This window comes from Tamandua tetradactyla, chromosome 22, assembly GCF_023851605.1.
Source record: "Tamandua tetradactyla isolate mTamTet1 chromosome 22, mTamTet1.pri, whole genome shotgun sequence".
Taxonomy (NCBI): domain Eukaryota; kingdom Metazoa; phylum Chordata; class Mammalia; order Pilosa; family Myrmecophagidae; genus Tamandua; species Tamandua tetradactyla.
Genome location: NC_135348.1, coordinates 24,323,898 through 24,341,033, shown reverse-complemented (window position 1 = coordinate 24,341,033; position 17,136 = coordinate 24,323,898). Strand labels below are relative to the sequence as shown.

Genomic DNA, 17,136 nt, shown 5'->3' with positions numbered 1-17,136 from the left:
AATACAATATTGGAAGATGTAAGTACAAGACTCTTGAAACTCTCTTACTTTCTGCTTTTCCCATATAATTAACAGTTTTCTTAGACCACTTTTTTTAAAGTAGATGTGCTGGTAGTGACTTAAATATCTAAAATTTAGATATGAGCAGTTTGAAAATTTGTGGCAGTAGGAATTATAAAAGTTTTGTGCCTTTTATTTTTATTTAAAAAATATTTTTATTAAGAAATCTTCACACACATACATTCCACACATGGTGTCCAATCAGTGGCTCAAATATCATCACATAGTTGTGTATTCATCACCATGATCATTTTTTAGAACATTTGCATCACTTCAGAAAAAGAAATAAAAGAAAAAACTCATATATCCCATTCCTCTTACCCCTCCCTCTCACTGACCACCAGTATTTCCATCTACCTGGTTTATTTTACCTTTTGTCCCGCTACTATTTATTTATTTTTTATCCATATCTTTTTACTCATCTGTTCATACCCTGGATAAAAAGAAGCATCGGACACAGGTTTTCACAGTCACACAGTCACATTGTAAAAATTGTGTCTTTATTACACTCATCTTCAAGAATCAAGGCTACTGGAAAACAGCTCGACAGTTTCAGGTACTTCTGTCCAGCAATGTAGCTTTTATTATTTTTTTTAAGAAAGAGGTCCTTTAATCCTATATAGATTATTATGCCTAGATACATCCTAGAGTATATTAAGCAAATAATGAGAAAGTATTGGCAAAGTCCCTTGAGGTATGGGAGAAAAAATATGGAACTATTAAACTTTACCATCAGGGAATCCCCTGATACTGTGTCAAACTTTAAGGACATCCAAATCAATAGACTTACTCTTGTGAAGCTTATGTAGGTAGTGAAGTTTAAACTGCCCATAGGAATGCCTAAGAGTTACTTCTGGAGGACCTTTGTTGGTGCTCAGATGTGGCCTCACCTTCTCTAAGCCCAATTCTGCAAGTGAAATCATTGCCTTTCTGCCTACGTGGGACATGACATCCAGGGGTGAAAGTCTCCCTGGTGATGTGGGATATCACTCCCAGGGATGAATCCAGACCTGGCACTGTGGGATCAACAATTCCATCCAATGTCAGAGGTCAGTGGTTCACTTTCCTCACTCACTGAACCATTGAAATTAGATACAACCTGTTGCTGGATTGGAAAGAGTCCAGAGATAATTCCTTACATTATTTCTTGTTCTACCCACTGAACTAAACTATTTTCCACTTTTTCTTTGCTCTTAATTACTTTATCCAGTGTATCAGTAGAGGGATGAAAAGCAGAAGCAACTAGGGGAAATGGTGGACCATTGTATTTTGTAGAAACATCTTTATAACAGTTCTGTTAAACTCCAGATTTGGTTCAGAGTATTCCCGAATTTCATGACATTTTTTCTCCTCCTGTATGACAACAATTACTTCATCAAAGTTAGGTCTAGGAAACTTCATCTACCTTGGCAAATTCTTGAGTCTTTATCCAGGTTTGAAGGGGAGGAGGTGATGCTTCTTTGGGATTAGGCAGAGATGGAATAATATCAGCACTAACATTTGAAATGCTGTCAATATCTACACCGGGTAATACCTGTACAGAAGGCTGATTTCATCTCTACAACCGCTATGTTAGTTTCTTTACACCAGTTTCTGTTTTTCGAGATGATGGAGGAAAAGAAGTAGTTATAGGGTGTGATGTGGTTTGCTCATAATCAATCCAGCAGGTGGCTTGGAATCACTATTTCTTTGGGTTTGTCTTGAAAAAATAGGCATTTCTCTGCTGGGGCTGAGCAAATACTTCTGATCACCATAAGGTAGTATAGTAAAAAAATGTTGCATTTAGAATCCATCTTCATAGGTTTTGTTGCATAAAAGTGAGTTTGTGTTCTTATTGACTTTACTTTAGTCCCTTTAACTCGTTCTATTATTTTTGGTCTCTGTGGTTTGGATTTAGGAGATGGAAAATTAAATCTGAGATACAGTCCTTTTTTAAGAGTGCTGCGATGGCCCTGTTTAACTGGTTTTCCATAAATTTGTAACATATAATCCTCGTCTTGTATAACTGAGGTTGCTTTCAGAAGTCCTTCTTTTCTCTCTCTTTGTAAGCTTGAAACAGCCATGTTCTTAGGTGGATTTCTAAAACGCTCCTCTATTTGTTTTTGAGAATATTTTCTTGGAATTAAGCAATTATTTACAGTTTTGTCTTGTGTGCTGTTTTTGATATCTTTACTCCTATTCTGTGCTATCTTGGTCCTTTGACTCTTCTGCTCAAATCTCTTTTGCTCATCTTTTCTCTCCATTTCATCCTAAATTTCTGTAGAAATAGTTTTAATCCAGTCTCTCTGATCCACATCTTCTCTGACATCTCTCTGTTGGTAGACAGAGGCTGCTCCATCTTTTTCATGAATATAATAGCTTCCAAGTTTTCTTCAAGTACTTTTTTATTGTTTTGTATTCCTCTCAAAATCTCAGCATCTTTCGGTATAGATCTTGTTTTGGTTGTATGAAGATCAGCAAGCCTTGACATAATCAAAGATTCTTTTGGCTGGAGCATGCCGTTTGTTTCCTTCTTTTTTTGGCCAAGATCATGAGGAACATCATCAGATTTCTGTGTACTCACTTCAGTTTTTCCTAGCTCTTCATAGGAAGGAAATGTTTGAGAAGGTAGAGTGTCAATGCTGTCTCTTCTTTCAGTATTCCATCCTGCTTTTTTCCTACTCAGTGAGGCTTTGTCTGAAGATTAACTTTTGCTTGTCAGAGTATCATGGCTATTCAAAAGTTGCTTCATTAGTCTTACATTTCCTCTCTGACCTAACACCTCCATGTTTTCTTTTTCTTCCATAGGATTTTCTCTCTTTGGTATTTTTTTATCCCTTGAGACAGGTACAGGAGCAAATCTGTGAGGTGCAGGTGTCTCCAAAGCAGATTTCTGTTTATCAAACCCAGTTCTTCAAACTCTCTTAAAGATGCTTGTTTGGATGTGAAAGTGTTACGTGAAGAAAGTGCTACCAAGATAAAGATGTTCTGGTTTTATAGAATACTTTTCCACTGCTCTAGAATGGGGTATATTAGCAGGCTGAAAACTACTAGTAGTCTTTAGTACAGCACTAATGAGTCTGGATATCTATTTGTTGTTGTTGTAAGTTTTCAAGATGCTTAATGTGCTGCTCTATAAACACATTTGCTTTTCATGATCATGACAGTGAAGTTTCTCTTGTTTATTCTGAGTGTTTGTCTTCTGCTCTGTACCATGCTGTAACACATTTATCAGTCTCCCATAATTTAAGCCATTCTGTAACAGAATTTACTTTTGCTTCTAAATCGCTCTGCATTTTTATCAGTAGAGCTGCTGTTGCAATGGCAGCAGCAGTTGCTGCAGTCACAGTTGTAGCTGAATCAGTTCCACTGGGTGAAGTTCTAATCTCTTGAATAATAGCATCCTTTTCTGTAGCTGTATCTTCTAAAAGCTGTACCTTTACTTCCTTAAAAACAGGTGCGCTTTGAGCTGCCTTCTGTTAGATTTTCTAATGGAGGCTGGTGATGATTTCTGGCAGAAGTTAAGTTTGGTGAACCACACAGTGTTCCATTCAAGCCAGTCCCCATTCCAACAGGAAGGCATATAATTGCAGACAATGCGGGGGAACACAGGGCAACCCATCTTTCAACAAAGCCAAATTATCTCCCTGATTTGGAGATACCTCACGAAATCTTCTCATTAGTTTTTTTTTTTTTTTTTTTTTTTTTTTTTTACCCTATTTTGCTTTTTTGGGCTAAATTCCAAACCTTTCATATTGTTGATAACAAAACTAGTCCCACAGTTCTGAATACTACAACTTTCTTCTGAGTCCACAGGACTTCACAATGAAATTTTCACTGCTTTGAGGACAAGGGAAGCGAGCGAGTGAGCAGGAAGGGAGAGGGAAAGAAATGTGACTTTCAAAAGTAATTTCAAAACATGTAGTCATCCTCTTTTAAATCAAATGATCCATGTACAATAATATCCACAAAATTGGAATTTAAGTTCTTGTACTTTACCCAGGGTTAGAGATTAGAACATCATATTTACCCATTAGACCCATTCAATTAATGCACCATACCAGTTAACCAAAAGAGGTGTCGAAAACAGTATGGCCGTGTGAGCATTAATAACCACCTAAGATGCAGCCTCATCATGAAGTCTGACAGTGCAAAACCAAACGGGCAAGATGGCGGGACTGAAAGATTTGTTGAGAAGCGGAATTAAAACAGGCAAAAGTGAAGCGCTGGAAAACAAAATCCAGATAAGAAGTGTAGTAGCTTTCTTCAGCCAGAGAGTCTTGAACCCCTCCCCAGATGCAACATTCAGCACTTAAATTCACCTCTATGTGTCTCCAGTAAGCCTGGTAACCACAGGGCCAGAAACTAACCTCCCAACCAGCTTCAGTTGCCCGAGATTCAGTAGGCACTCATGGCTTTTATTTTTGTCTTCTCTATTCCCACCCCTCTAAACAATGGAAATCATGACTTTTTTGTAGGTCATATTTTAAACCTAGAGGTTATTTCAAATATTCCTATTTTCTATAAGTGTATAAAATTTTAAGAATATTTTAATTATATATAATGCATAGGCAATTAATTGTTCCTAGCATTAGATTCCTATAGAGATTTTTCTTCATATTTTGCTCTGTTATCAAATTTTTTTCTCTTTATTTTATAATGACTTATAAAGTTATGTTTATTATCGTTTGTTTTAATTCATCTACTTTTTGTGTGTGTGAAAAGACCATCTAATTTATTTTTAAAGGAGGCATCAGAATTTCATCATAACATTGTCTTTGAGATTCACAGTACCTTATAAAAGGAAAGCCCTTATGAAAAAACATTTTCCTTTCTCCATTAGTAACTAAACATGAATCAATAATGAAAACTCTTGTAAAGAGACCTAAATAGACATTCTTATATTATTTCAATCTATAGTAAAATTCCTGTGTATAGTTTAAATTTTTAATTTTTTAACCTTTTTAATTGTGAAAAATAGCATATATACAAAAAAGCAGTAAATTTCAAAGCATACTACAACAGTTAGTTGTAGAACAGATTTCAGAGTTTGTTACGGGTTTCAATTCCACAATTTTAGGTTTTTACATTTAGCTACTCCAAGACACTGGACACTAAAAGAAATATTAATATAATGATTCAGCAGTCATACTCATTTGTTAAATCGTATCTTCTCTTGTTATGACTCCACCTTCTCCTTTGATCGTTCTTCCAGTCTTTAGGAGTATTTGGGGTATGCCCATTCTAACCTTTTCATGTTGGAAAGGGCTATTGATGGTATGGGTTAGAGGGATGGAACTAGTTGATGTTCTGGAGAGGCTGGCCCCTCTGAGTTTCAGGACTTATCTGGCTTAGGAACCAACTTGAAGTTATCATAGTGCATGGAACCTTTGTAGAATCTCGGATAAAGCCGTAGGTGTTCCTTAGGGTTGTCAGGAATGGTTTTGATTGGGGGTTGGCAAACCGTGGTGATAAGCAATATTATAGCTGAAGCTTGCAAAGAGTAGCCTCCAGAGTAGCCTCTCAACTCTTATTTGAACTCCTTCAGCCACTGATACTTATTTATTACAGTTTTTTCCCCTTTTGGTCAGGAGGTTATCATCAATCCCATGGTACCAGGACCAGAGTCATATTCCACGTTGGCTGGGAGACTTTCATCCCTGGCATGTCCCATGTAGAGAGGAGAGTAATGATTTCACTTGCAGAGTTGGGCTTAGAGAGGGAGAGGCTACATCTGAGCAACAAAAGGGGTCCTCTGGAAGTAACTTTTAGGCATAACTTTTAGGTTGGCTAAGCTTCTCTGCTACAGAAGTAAGCTTCACAAGAGCGAGCCTCAAGATCAAGGTCTTGGCCTGTTGACTTGGAAGTCCCTAATGTTAAGACAGATTCAGGGATTTCCCCAGTGGTAAAGCTTACTAGTTCCATATTTTTTCTCCTGTCCCTCAGAGCACTTTGTCAATATTTTTAAGTTATCTGCTCAATATACTCTGACCTGTATCCAGGTATTACATTAAGCTATACAGAATTACAAGCCCTCATTCCCATTCTGGGCTCCCTTTGTTTGTATTGTGTGAGTGATTTGTCCATACAAGTTGAGTTTGATTATGTGCTACAGCAAATTTAGGTTCTGAACAAAATAAACCTCTCTTTCTTTGGTCTCATAGAGTAGGTGAACAGACAGTGTCTTCTGTACCCCTGTATTCTGATTTACCTTAGTCCCGACCCGATTGACTTAGTTCTGTCTTTAATTGAAGCCTGATCTCTTTTTCACTTTCTTTAGCAGTTGCTGTATGTGGCAATGCTGACCTTCAGGACTGCAGAGCTCCTATTCTGAGTCTTAGGTGTCACATAGGTACACAAGTTCCAGGGAAATACCAGGCTATACATATATAACACAACCTTTCAATATCTGGAATCACAATTACCGCTCTGGACTAAATGTGACTGCTCTAAGAGATTATAATCGAAGCCCCAATTTTCTTGTAAGAAATGAAACCATACAATAATTGCTCTTTTGTTTCTGGCTTATTTTGCATCACATAATGTCCCACAGGTTTATTCACAATATTGCATGCCTCATGACGTCATTCCTTTCTGAGGCAGCATAATATTCAACCATATGTATACACGATAGTTCACCATTCTACTTCTCAATCAGTGTATCCTTCTGCCACCTCTGTTCATTGGTCATCATGTATGATGTCCAAAGTCAGCAGTCCACCAGCACTCTCAATTTAAGACAATTTTCATGCTCCCAAGAGAAAATAAGCATACCCTCACCAAATAGAAAATCCAAACCTACCCTTAACTCTTTTCCCTACCCTCCATTATTTACCCCTGGTTTTGCTGTGGTACTGTTGTTGTCTTCCTGTTAAACATAACCTATATCATGTAACAGTAGTTTTCCCCCTGTACTCCTACGTTAAACTCTTTGTGCAAGATTCACACCTTTTAAGTAGTTCATGCAAGAACTTATTTATATTTATAGTGTTAATGGGTTGGATACATGTCTCTATACAGCTCCTTTCAATCATGTTCACCTTCAGTTATGGTGTTATTACTTACAGCCCCACTAATGAACTGTCTTCATTTCTATCCATTCCCTTATATTTAAGTTCACCCTCATTAGCTAACCATTCATCCATCTCTAACTTCCATGTATCTTTAGGTCCCCTATATTCTATAAGCCTCTGAGTTTACCTTTACCATTGTCATAAAAGCAAAATGATACGTTATCTATCCTTTGTATCTGGCTTATTTTACTCAGCATTATGTCTTCAAGATTCATCCATCTTGTCATGTGCTTCAGGACGTCATTTCATCTGCCTGCTGCATAATATTCCATGATATGTATATACCACATTTTGTTTATCCACATGTTTGTTCATGGGTACTTAAATTGTTTCCACCTTTTGGAAATTGTGACTAATGCTGCTAAGACCATCGGTGTGCAAATGTCTGTCTTTGTCACTACTTTCATCCCTTCTGGGTATATATCAAGTAATGGTATTGCCAGGTCATGGGGCAACTTGATATTTAGTTTTCTAAGGAACTGCCAGACTTCCATAATGGCTGTACCATTATACATTCCCATCAGCAGTCCATATGTGTCCCACTTTCTCCACATCCTCTCCAACATTTGTAGTTTCCTGTTTGTTTAATAGCAGCTATTCTTGTAGGTGTGAGATGGTATTTCATTGTAGTCTTGATCTGCATTTCCCTTCTAGCTAACAAAAATGACCATCTCTTCATGTGCTTTTTAGCCATTTATATTTGCTCTTTGGAAAGATGCCTGTTCATGTCTTTTGCCCATTTTATAACTGGGTTGTTTATTATTTTGTTGTTGAGTTGTACAATTTCTTTATGTATACAGGATATCAAACCTTTATCTGATGTGTGATTTCCAAATATTTTCTCCTGTTGAGTTGGCTGCAACCAACAAGGTCTTTTGAGTCACAAAAGTATTTGATTTTGAGGAGTTCCCATTTGTCTATTTTTTCTTCTGTTGCTTGTGTTTTGGGTGTAAAGTTTAGGAAGCTTCCTCCTATTGCTAGGTCTTGAAGATGTTTCCCTATATTTTTTCCTAGGAGTTTTATGGTACCGGGTCTTATATTTAGGTCTTTGATCCACTTTGAGTTAATTTTTGTATAAGGTGTAAGGTAAAGGACCTCTTTCATTTTTTGGCTATTGATATCCAGTTCCCCCATGCTTATTTAATGATAAGACTGTTTTGTCCCAGTCCAGTAGATTTGGAGGCCTTGTTGAAGATCAGTTGACCATTGATTTGGTGGTCTGTTTCCACAGTCTTGATTCAATTCCATTGGTCAATACTTCAATCTTTGTTCCTTTGATTTCTACCATGTGAAATATTTTCTTATCAGAAAAGGATGTTGAATTTTGTTGAATGCTTTTTCAGCACCAATTGAGACGATCATGTGATTTTTCCTTTCAATTTGTTAATGTACTATATTACATTGATTGATGTTCTTATAATTCATCTATTCCTATATGTGATTTTCCCATCTGATCTTTTGTTTGTTTCATGTTTGCTATGACACTAGGATATATAGAGAAATACCAACCATTATCTAACATTTTATTTCATTTTATACCATTCTGTCTATTATGTCAAAAGGCTCTATTTTCCAACTTAATACACTTTTTATATGATAAAGATCAATTCAAGATAAAAATATCCTTTTGCTCTAGCAATTCCCACAAAAAGACAACCTCACTAATAAACGATAAAAGTTGGGTGGTATTTGCTATTTCACAAACTCCTATCTGGAGAGAGAACATAATATGTACATAATTTCCTGATAACTGCTATTAGTGCCCAAAATCTGATATTGTTGCATGATAACCTGACATTTCTTCCTGTTTCTGAAGGAATGTTTGGATGTGAAGACAAAATGATTGTGAAACCAGGAAACTGCTATTGCAGAATGTACAGGAAAGAAAGCTACTTAAGCATTTGTGTTGAGACACAAGATTAACTGTAAACTGTACAGTGGGTCTTCTGTCAGAGTATTCATTATTGGATATTGTTTTGTGTAGGTTAAAGATCTGTTATCCAGGTCAGTCATATATGGGCATATGGGGACTTTATGTTAAGGAGCAACATGGTGTAAGCCTACCCACTGTTGTAGCTGTCATTGCAAATTGGCTTAAAGTAAGTGAAAGAACTAGTGTTATTATCATAGCAGGACTGACACTAATGAAAGAGTTACAGAGTTGGCTGACTATAAGAAGATACTTCTAACAATTAAAATGACCCAACAGAGCTCTCCAAATTATAGTGCAGTCTCTCCCTGTCCCTGTAACTGTTCAAAAGAAACTAGATTCGCATTCACTTAGTTGTTGCCTTGGTTGGAGTCCTGGTGGGAAACAGACCACACTATCAAGTTGGATAATTTGAGGTACATTTAATGAAAATACTATTTACAAAAATATATGCTGTATGGAGAGAAAGAGGCGTTGAGCAAGACTAGTAGCTAGATCTGAAGAAGAAAGAGGAAGGAATATTATCAAGCCCCAAGAGAGTTGACTGTGTAGAAATGGCTGCCCGTAGAAGCTAAAGTCAAGGCACAAGGCAATCATTGAGAACGTACAGGGATGCAGCCAGGGAGTCAGTCCTGTGACTTCAGGCTTCTCTATCTCTGATCTCCTGCAACTGTCCCCCCATTGACCAGATATATTTGGAAGCCAGAGGACATGAGATGATGCAGTCCTTACAGTTTAGCCTCTCCAGGCTAAAAGCAATTTAGAACTAGAGGGAGACTGAATCTAGAGGGATAGATGGAAGATGTTCAGCACAGATATCATAAGAGAAGTGGGACATACCTATCATCTCCACTGATATACAGGACTTCATTCCTATGGCAGTTTCCTTGGCATCATATCCTTTTGTTGACTGCAGCCTACAGAAGATAGCCTACCACCATGCTTCTCAAAGATGTCACTTGAGCATTTCTTTATTTCCTCTGTTTGGAAGGCGTCCTCTGAGTTGTCCCAGGGAACATAATTATACTGTGAGTTCTTGGTTTCACATATTAAATCTTTTCTCACATATGCAACTCCTACGTGTTCTCACCCCTTCTCAATGCCCTGTCCCTTCTTCATTTACTGTAGGCCATCATTGTGTCTAAGTTTCAGGGATCCATTCCAGCAGCATATTGGTTCCATGTACCCCCGGAATGTTAGCCCCAAGTTAAAACAGAGTGCTCCCCTGTCAGTAAAGTCTCCTTTACCTAGGTTTATATTTCATCTGCAGGTTCAATACTCCTAAGACCCTGTCCCTCACATGTTTCACTGATTCCTGCAAGTATATTTAGCCAGGCCTTACAATCCTTTGGGTATGTATACGATTTCCTTTCTGGAGTAGAGATTGTATTCCCCTGCTCAGATTATGCTGTCACCCTGCCCTAATTATCAGTTTGGATGTGTATTTGTTTCTTATCTGCTAAAATAAATACCATCCAGTGGGTTGGCTTAAAAATGGAATTTTATTGACTCACAGTTTCAGATGCTAGGAGTCTTACTTCCTCTTGGGTTATCTTCTAGTTGGCCAGTAATCTTTGGGGTTCCTTGGCTTTTCCGTCACATGGCAGTGCACATGGCAGTGCCTTCTTTCTCTTCTGTTTTCCATTCACTTCCAGCTTCAGGCTGCCCCTCATGGCTTACCTTTCTGTGTCTAATTTCCTTTACGTATAAGGACATCAGCCATATTGGATTAAGACTCACCCTCATTCAGTTTGTGCACACTTTAACTAATAGCATCTTCAAAGATTCTATAGATAAATGCGTTTACATCCACAGGACCAGGAGTTGGGACCTGTACATGCCCCCCCCCCTTTTTTTTTTAACATGGGCAGGCACTGGCAACCGAACCCAGTTCTCCAGCATGGCAGGCGAGAAACCTACCTGCTGAGCCACCCTGGCACCATTGCACCATCCTGTGACGAGCCCTTTTATGGGAGACATGATTCATTTTCTAACAGGAGGTAATTAGGGAAGGTGGGGAAAGACTTCAAGAAGAACAAGTCAGATATCCTGACAAAGGGAGGCTGTTCTCTGGTAAGGAGGAAGGAACTGCTTCTGGTAGCTCACAGTGTTCAGGGAAGCTTAAGGGTTATAGATGTTTACGCTCATCCATTCAGTTATATCCTCATCACAGGTCTTAAGAGTCCCAAAGGTTTCCCCACTGGGTCGTGACTTTGGACTCTGCAGCCAGTCTAGTTGTTAGGTTGCGTCTCCTTTGAAGCTTTGCCACCTCTTCTGTCCCCTGTGAGAACAATTTGAGGTGCATCCTGCATGGCTTCTAGATGCAACTGGAATTGAGCACCGTTTGTTCGGAGCCTGATTTATATCTGAGATTTTCTGGGACGTGTCAGGCATTCTTAATGTTCTTACAGGTAGTAAGCAGATAGTGCATTCAGTCTTAGTTATCTACCTAAAGCATTAGCACATATTGTTGGTTTGGTTTTTAATTTGAGTTCCCTGTAAGACTACCGTGTTTCGTTTTAGATGCTTTCCATTTATAAGTTGAATCAAGACAATGTAGGTACTGACCTTATTTTTCCTGGAAATATCTTTGTTCTTCAAGGAGTTTAGTATCCTGTTTGTTTTGATTTTCTAGAGTAAGCATAACGTCTTGGATTCTGCTCAAGTGCCCAAGAACCCATACACTTTGTTGGCAATGTGGCTTTAGGGGGAGAGTTACTGAAGCTGTTTCTTGCTTAATGCAGAAGTGTCCATTGACTAGAATGTGGTTAAACGTGCCAAGTCTGTAAAGTCGGTTGATTTTTAACTGAGTTTGAATTGACTGCAAGTACCAGAAATGTGCTTTTGTTGGTTGGAAGATCAGTATATTAGCTAAGTTTAAAGAAAAGAAGCTATTTAATGCTTTTCATGTGCTGCAGAGAAAAGACTAAACGCCATCTGGTTCCCACTATTGTGGGAATTTTATATTTTAGAGTCATAAATAGCGTATGTTCAGGTTTTCCAGATTTGTCATTTGCTTAAGTTTGTTTCAATACCAAATGTTGAATTTCTTTCCTTTTGACTGTAGCTAATTTTTTTCTTTTTATTTTCTTTTTGTAACTGATTTTTAATTAACTAAAAAAGTAGCAGTCATATTTGTATTTAGCACCTGTACCTAATATGAAGTTGCTTTTGGCATCATTGTCTCTTGGAGGTTGCTTCAGGAGTGCTACCGTAGCAGTTCATGATTCCGGTGAAAATATGTCCTGGTTTATACCTGTTGTCTTCATGTCACTCATTGAAAATTTTTTTGGTTTGAAAGAAAAACTGTATGATTCTCCTGATTACATCCCATAGTATCTTCAAAAGTGAGTGGTTCCCTCTGTGTAGTCATTGCTCTGACCTCTGGACCTTCATAACTCACTTTTTTCTATAAATAGAATCCAGAATAACTTCTTGTAGGTCCATGTAAAACCAATGATCCTTGGAATACTTTTAGTCTTCTTGGAGGGGCATTTGATTACATTCTCCTATAGAAGGGAATAACTTTCATAATGTTGGTAGATTGAAAATACATTTTCTTAAGGTGACAGCACTTTTCTAACTGAATTGTTCTATTAAAAAACCTGCCATTAAATACTGGGATACTCAGATGGAAAAAGAATGAAATGTGACCCTGCCATACAGCATACAAATAAAACAAAACAAAACAAAACAAAACCTTGCTATTGAAGGCTCCTTAATATCTGTTGATTCAATGCAGTTTCATTATCTAATTGACCAGTAAGTCCCATTGCCCCTTCCTTTAACTGAGCATTTACTTTGTCAAATTTCTGTCTCCTTTACTAAATGGAAGTCAAGGACTGTGGCTTGTTCATCTTGCTTCTCAGAACCTATCATTCGATAGGTGAGGATGGGAGGAAGAAGGTGATAGAAAAAGAAAGGGAGTTGTGAATGAACCCTGTTACTTTCTCTCTTCCTTGGGCTGCCTGTTACAAGACTATGAAAGGTAGTAAATATTTTAGGAAATGGCCTCTGCAACTTTCTGAATGTGACAAATCATTTAGTTTCCTAACTTGTTACTCTACACCAAAGCTTCTCAGTCTTGGCACTGTGGAAATTCTGACCAGATAACTCTGTTGTGGAGAACTGCCCTGTGCTTTGAGGGATATTTAGCAGCATTTTTGGTCCCTACCTGCTATATACAACTAGCACACACTCTCCACTTATGACAGCCCAAATGTTGTCACAGACATTGCCAGGCATCCCTTGGGAACAGAACTACCCCCAGTTGAGACCACTGCTCTACAGGAGCTTGTATCTGAGGTAAATGCTGACCAGAGAAACCACCAAATAATATAAATTTGGAGTTAGAAGAGAACTTAGAAGTCATTTGGCCTATCATCTCCCCTGCTCCTCCCCACCCAAAATCTCACTCCAACACATACTACCACACATACCTAAAGGAGCTATTACTCATGAGAATTAGTGAATAAAACCAGAAAAATCACAAGTATGTGAGGTGATACTGTTTTTGGACTGTATGCAGATATATATATATGTTTAATTTATGTATGGATCATGAAAATGTGTCTACTTTGAAGCAACTCAAAATAAGAAAATGTAAGCTTAATGAAGTAGATATGTAAGGGGTAGGGGTTCATATTACAGAAGAGAGAATGCCCAGCCCCATTAAAAAGAATATAGACTGTATGGTGAACATTTTTCTGAATAAGAAGAATAGACCAAACTCACTAGAAAATGACTGGATCCTGGCACATCCCTATGGGAGCTGTACAGACTTCGTGTTAGACGGCTTTATGTGCATGTATCTAAAAAGAGACAGAAGTGTATTTAAAGTAACAATAATTTGCCTTTGTCAAAAAATAACTTGCTTTTTATTTCTAGGTAATAGAAATAATGGTGTACCTGATGAGATTTTTCTACTGTAGGCTAATTTATGTTTTATATGGGCGTTTTGTATCTTACTAAGAATTCTCACATAAAGGTAGAACACCAAATTAAATTTTAGCTGCTTGTGGTTATTTTAAGACTCATCTCAATAGCCAAGAGAATTTGGTTCTCACACTTTGTACCTTTTGATTACAAACAGCTTTAAATAGGCTTATGTTGTACTTCATCAAAAATTGCAGAGGTTCGGCAGACTGAGACGCTTTGTGACTGAAATTAGGCAAATCAGAGTTTCTCATGCGTGTAAGCTGCTTTTCGTTTTGAGCTCTAGCATTCTTAGTCTGTGTTTAAAAATTCTGCTGGAAGGATTGTCCTAAGTGAGGGCACAAGAGAGAATGGCAGTATACTGAGCTACCAGGTCCACACAATACCTGCTATGTGAGGTAGAGTAAAATCCAACTGACAGTTTTTGTTAGAATTTCTGGTTGACACTATAATATTTAAATTCATTCTGATGTTCTGTTCTTGTGTTTGTTTGGTTTTGTTTACGCATAATGCAGTCACATCTGAATTTGCACAGAAAGAATATTTCGGAAAACTTGGGGTGAATCTATTTTTAATAAATCAAGTAATATAAAAGCCTCAGGAGAACTTGTTGATTGGATTTATGTTAATTTTCTGGTCACCTATAATCTTCAGTAGCCACAGTGATCACAACAGTGCTCTGATTTATCTCTTTTTATAAGCTGGGTTTAAAAAAGAATCCTATTACTGTCTACTTAAACTTGGCATCTCTATTTTCAGTGAAAAACTTTCTCTATTTTCAGTGAAAAACTTTCAACTGTGTATATTGGTGACCTCTGTTTTTAGTGTTTGAAATCCCTTAGCAAGGAGTCATTTTTCTTAGAACAAATCTTTTTTGAGGACCTCAAGCAGTTAATTATTTTGGCAAGAAGTGTTTTTTGAACTTTTTGAATCATTGCAATATTTTGCTTATTTATCTAAAAAATGGATTCAGAGTTGAATAATTACAGAGTCCTGGCAGACATTAGCATGTCAGATGTCTTGGCATGGTTTGGGGGCAGGAGGGGACTTTCCCACCTCTTTATATAATCCAAAATCATACTATGTGGGAGTTTTATGAAATTTCTTCTGTTAGAGTGAAATGCCCAGCTTTTCATACCATAGGTACTGCTCAATGAAAACAGGCTCTGTGTATGTCTGCGTATGTTTAAATGAAATGAAATGAAAGACTGAAATCCAAGAAATACCTTCAGTTGGCAGTAGTGATTATTTTTAGCTATTTTTAGAAGACCCCTTTTAAGTCAGTTGATTGGGACTTGGAACAGAGCTTCCTCTAGGAACAATAGTATGTGTGGTAAGGCTTCCAGACTAGTCTTGAGAGCTTATTTAACCCATCATGTAATCAACATGCTTTGCAGTAGGGTAATGTGTGGCATATCAAAACACTGTTGAAAGATATTCATAGCAGTTCTGCCACCGTGGTAGGAATTAAAAAAAAAAGAAAAAATATCATGAAGAAGGAATAGATTTGATTTCTCTTAAAAGGTGAGTTTTGAAGAAAAGTGGTTTGAAAGAAACTTGGTAGTATGGAGGGAGAGCACTGGGTGGACCTGAAGATGTGTTCCATACCAGCTCGGGCATCTTGGACGAGAAAATCGACCCCTTGAATCTTAGATTCCTCAGATATCATTAGTTGTGAGGATTGGAGCGAATGTGTATAGGAAGATGCTTTGAAACCGTACCGTCCTCTACAAATATAAGATATAAATTCTGGTTCTTCCGTTAATTCTGAAACTCCTGTAGCCTTTCTTTTTCTTCACATATATACATTAGTAGTGTCACTCTTATGCTTAACAGCAGTTAATAAGGTCCCATTTAGCCCGCAAATACAATAAATGCATGTTATTTTGACTCTGAGAAGGCAGTAACATTTGTTTTTTTTGTGACAGTTGATTGAAATTTCCAAAGCAGTCCTTCTCCTTCTGGTTTCAGTCTCAAATCTCCTGTTCTTTCCTTATCTGACTGCCCATCTCTGTCTTAATCACCTTCTCAGATCTTAGGTAACACAGCAGGGATCGCACTCCAGGGCCTGACCTCTCTATGACCTTGTGCCTCTGGGCTCAGCCAGGCTCACACTGCTGGGTCCTGCAGTTGACCACCTCAGACTCTGGGCCTTTTCTGCTCAAGGTCTTATGGAGACCAGAGGTAGCCTGTCTGGAGGGCCCACAGCCTCCCAACAGTATGTTTTATGTAACTGGCCTAGCTTTGGGCCCTGATATTTGGAGTAAAACTAGAAATGCCATAGGCCTAATCTCCAAACTCAAGGGGCTTTTCTGGTACAAGTGGTGTTAGGAAAAGAAAGGGGGATTCAGTGGCCATTGCAGATAAAAGCGTTCCCACTCCCTGCTTTGTTCATTGGGACAGAGCCTGGGATGGGGACTACTTGTATGCATGTAAAATTCATAGTACTTGCCCAAATAAAAAGACAGATCACAAGGGCCATGCAGCACTCACTGAATTAGGTCTTAAGGCACTGGGTTCCATTCTTGTTTCTTCCATTGACTCTCCCTGAGAAAAGATCATTTAACTCTTGGGCCTCAGTTTTTCCCTCCATAGGATGTGAAGGTGGAATTCTGAAGCCCTTATTATGTGTACATTCTGTGTGTTAGCCTCCTGCTAAAAATATCATGATATATATATAGACCTTTGATCCCTACTACTCTTTTCTTTTTATTTCAAGAAATACTTGGCCAAGCTGTAGAAGCTTATCATTTTATCTACTGTTATGATAGGCAGTTTAGCAGTTCATAGAACTGTAGTTTAGAAAGAGTCTGGAGACATATAATGGCCAAAATATCTAATAATCAGAATATCTAATGGTCTGAATTACATCCCAAATCTGTGTGAAATAATTTGTATTAGTATATACTACATTGTTTGGTGTTAAGCAAGTCACTTAACCTCTCAGAATCTCAGCTCTTCATCTGTAAAATGATAATGTTGATGATGAAATGATAATGAGATGCTTATATCACATGATGGATGAGAGCCTTTATCTTTTCTGGAGGAACTGAGACAAAAGATGTACTCAATGAGAGTTATTGCCTCCCCTTTCCCTGATATCCTAGCAGCATTTATAAAGCAGGAACAAAATTGTCACCCTCTGTTTCAGTTTGCTGA

At 37.9% G+C, this 17,136-nt stretch overlaps 1 protein-coding gene and 1 pseudogene across 4 annotated transcripts in view; one reads left to right on the top strand and one right to left on the bottom strand.

The window, feature by feature from the left end:
* Positions 1-17,136, top strand: part of GAB1 (GRB2 associated binding protein 1) — a 167,171-nt gene that overhangs the window by 48,494 nt on the left and 101,541 nt on the right. The window lies entirely within an intron of this gene.
* Positions 1,085-3,719, bottom strand: LOC143665939 (protein TALPID3 pseudogene; annotated as a pseudogene).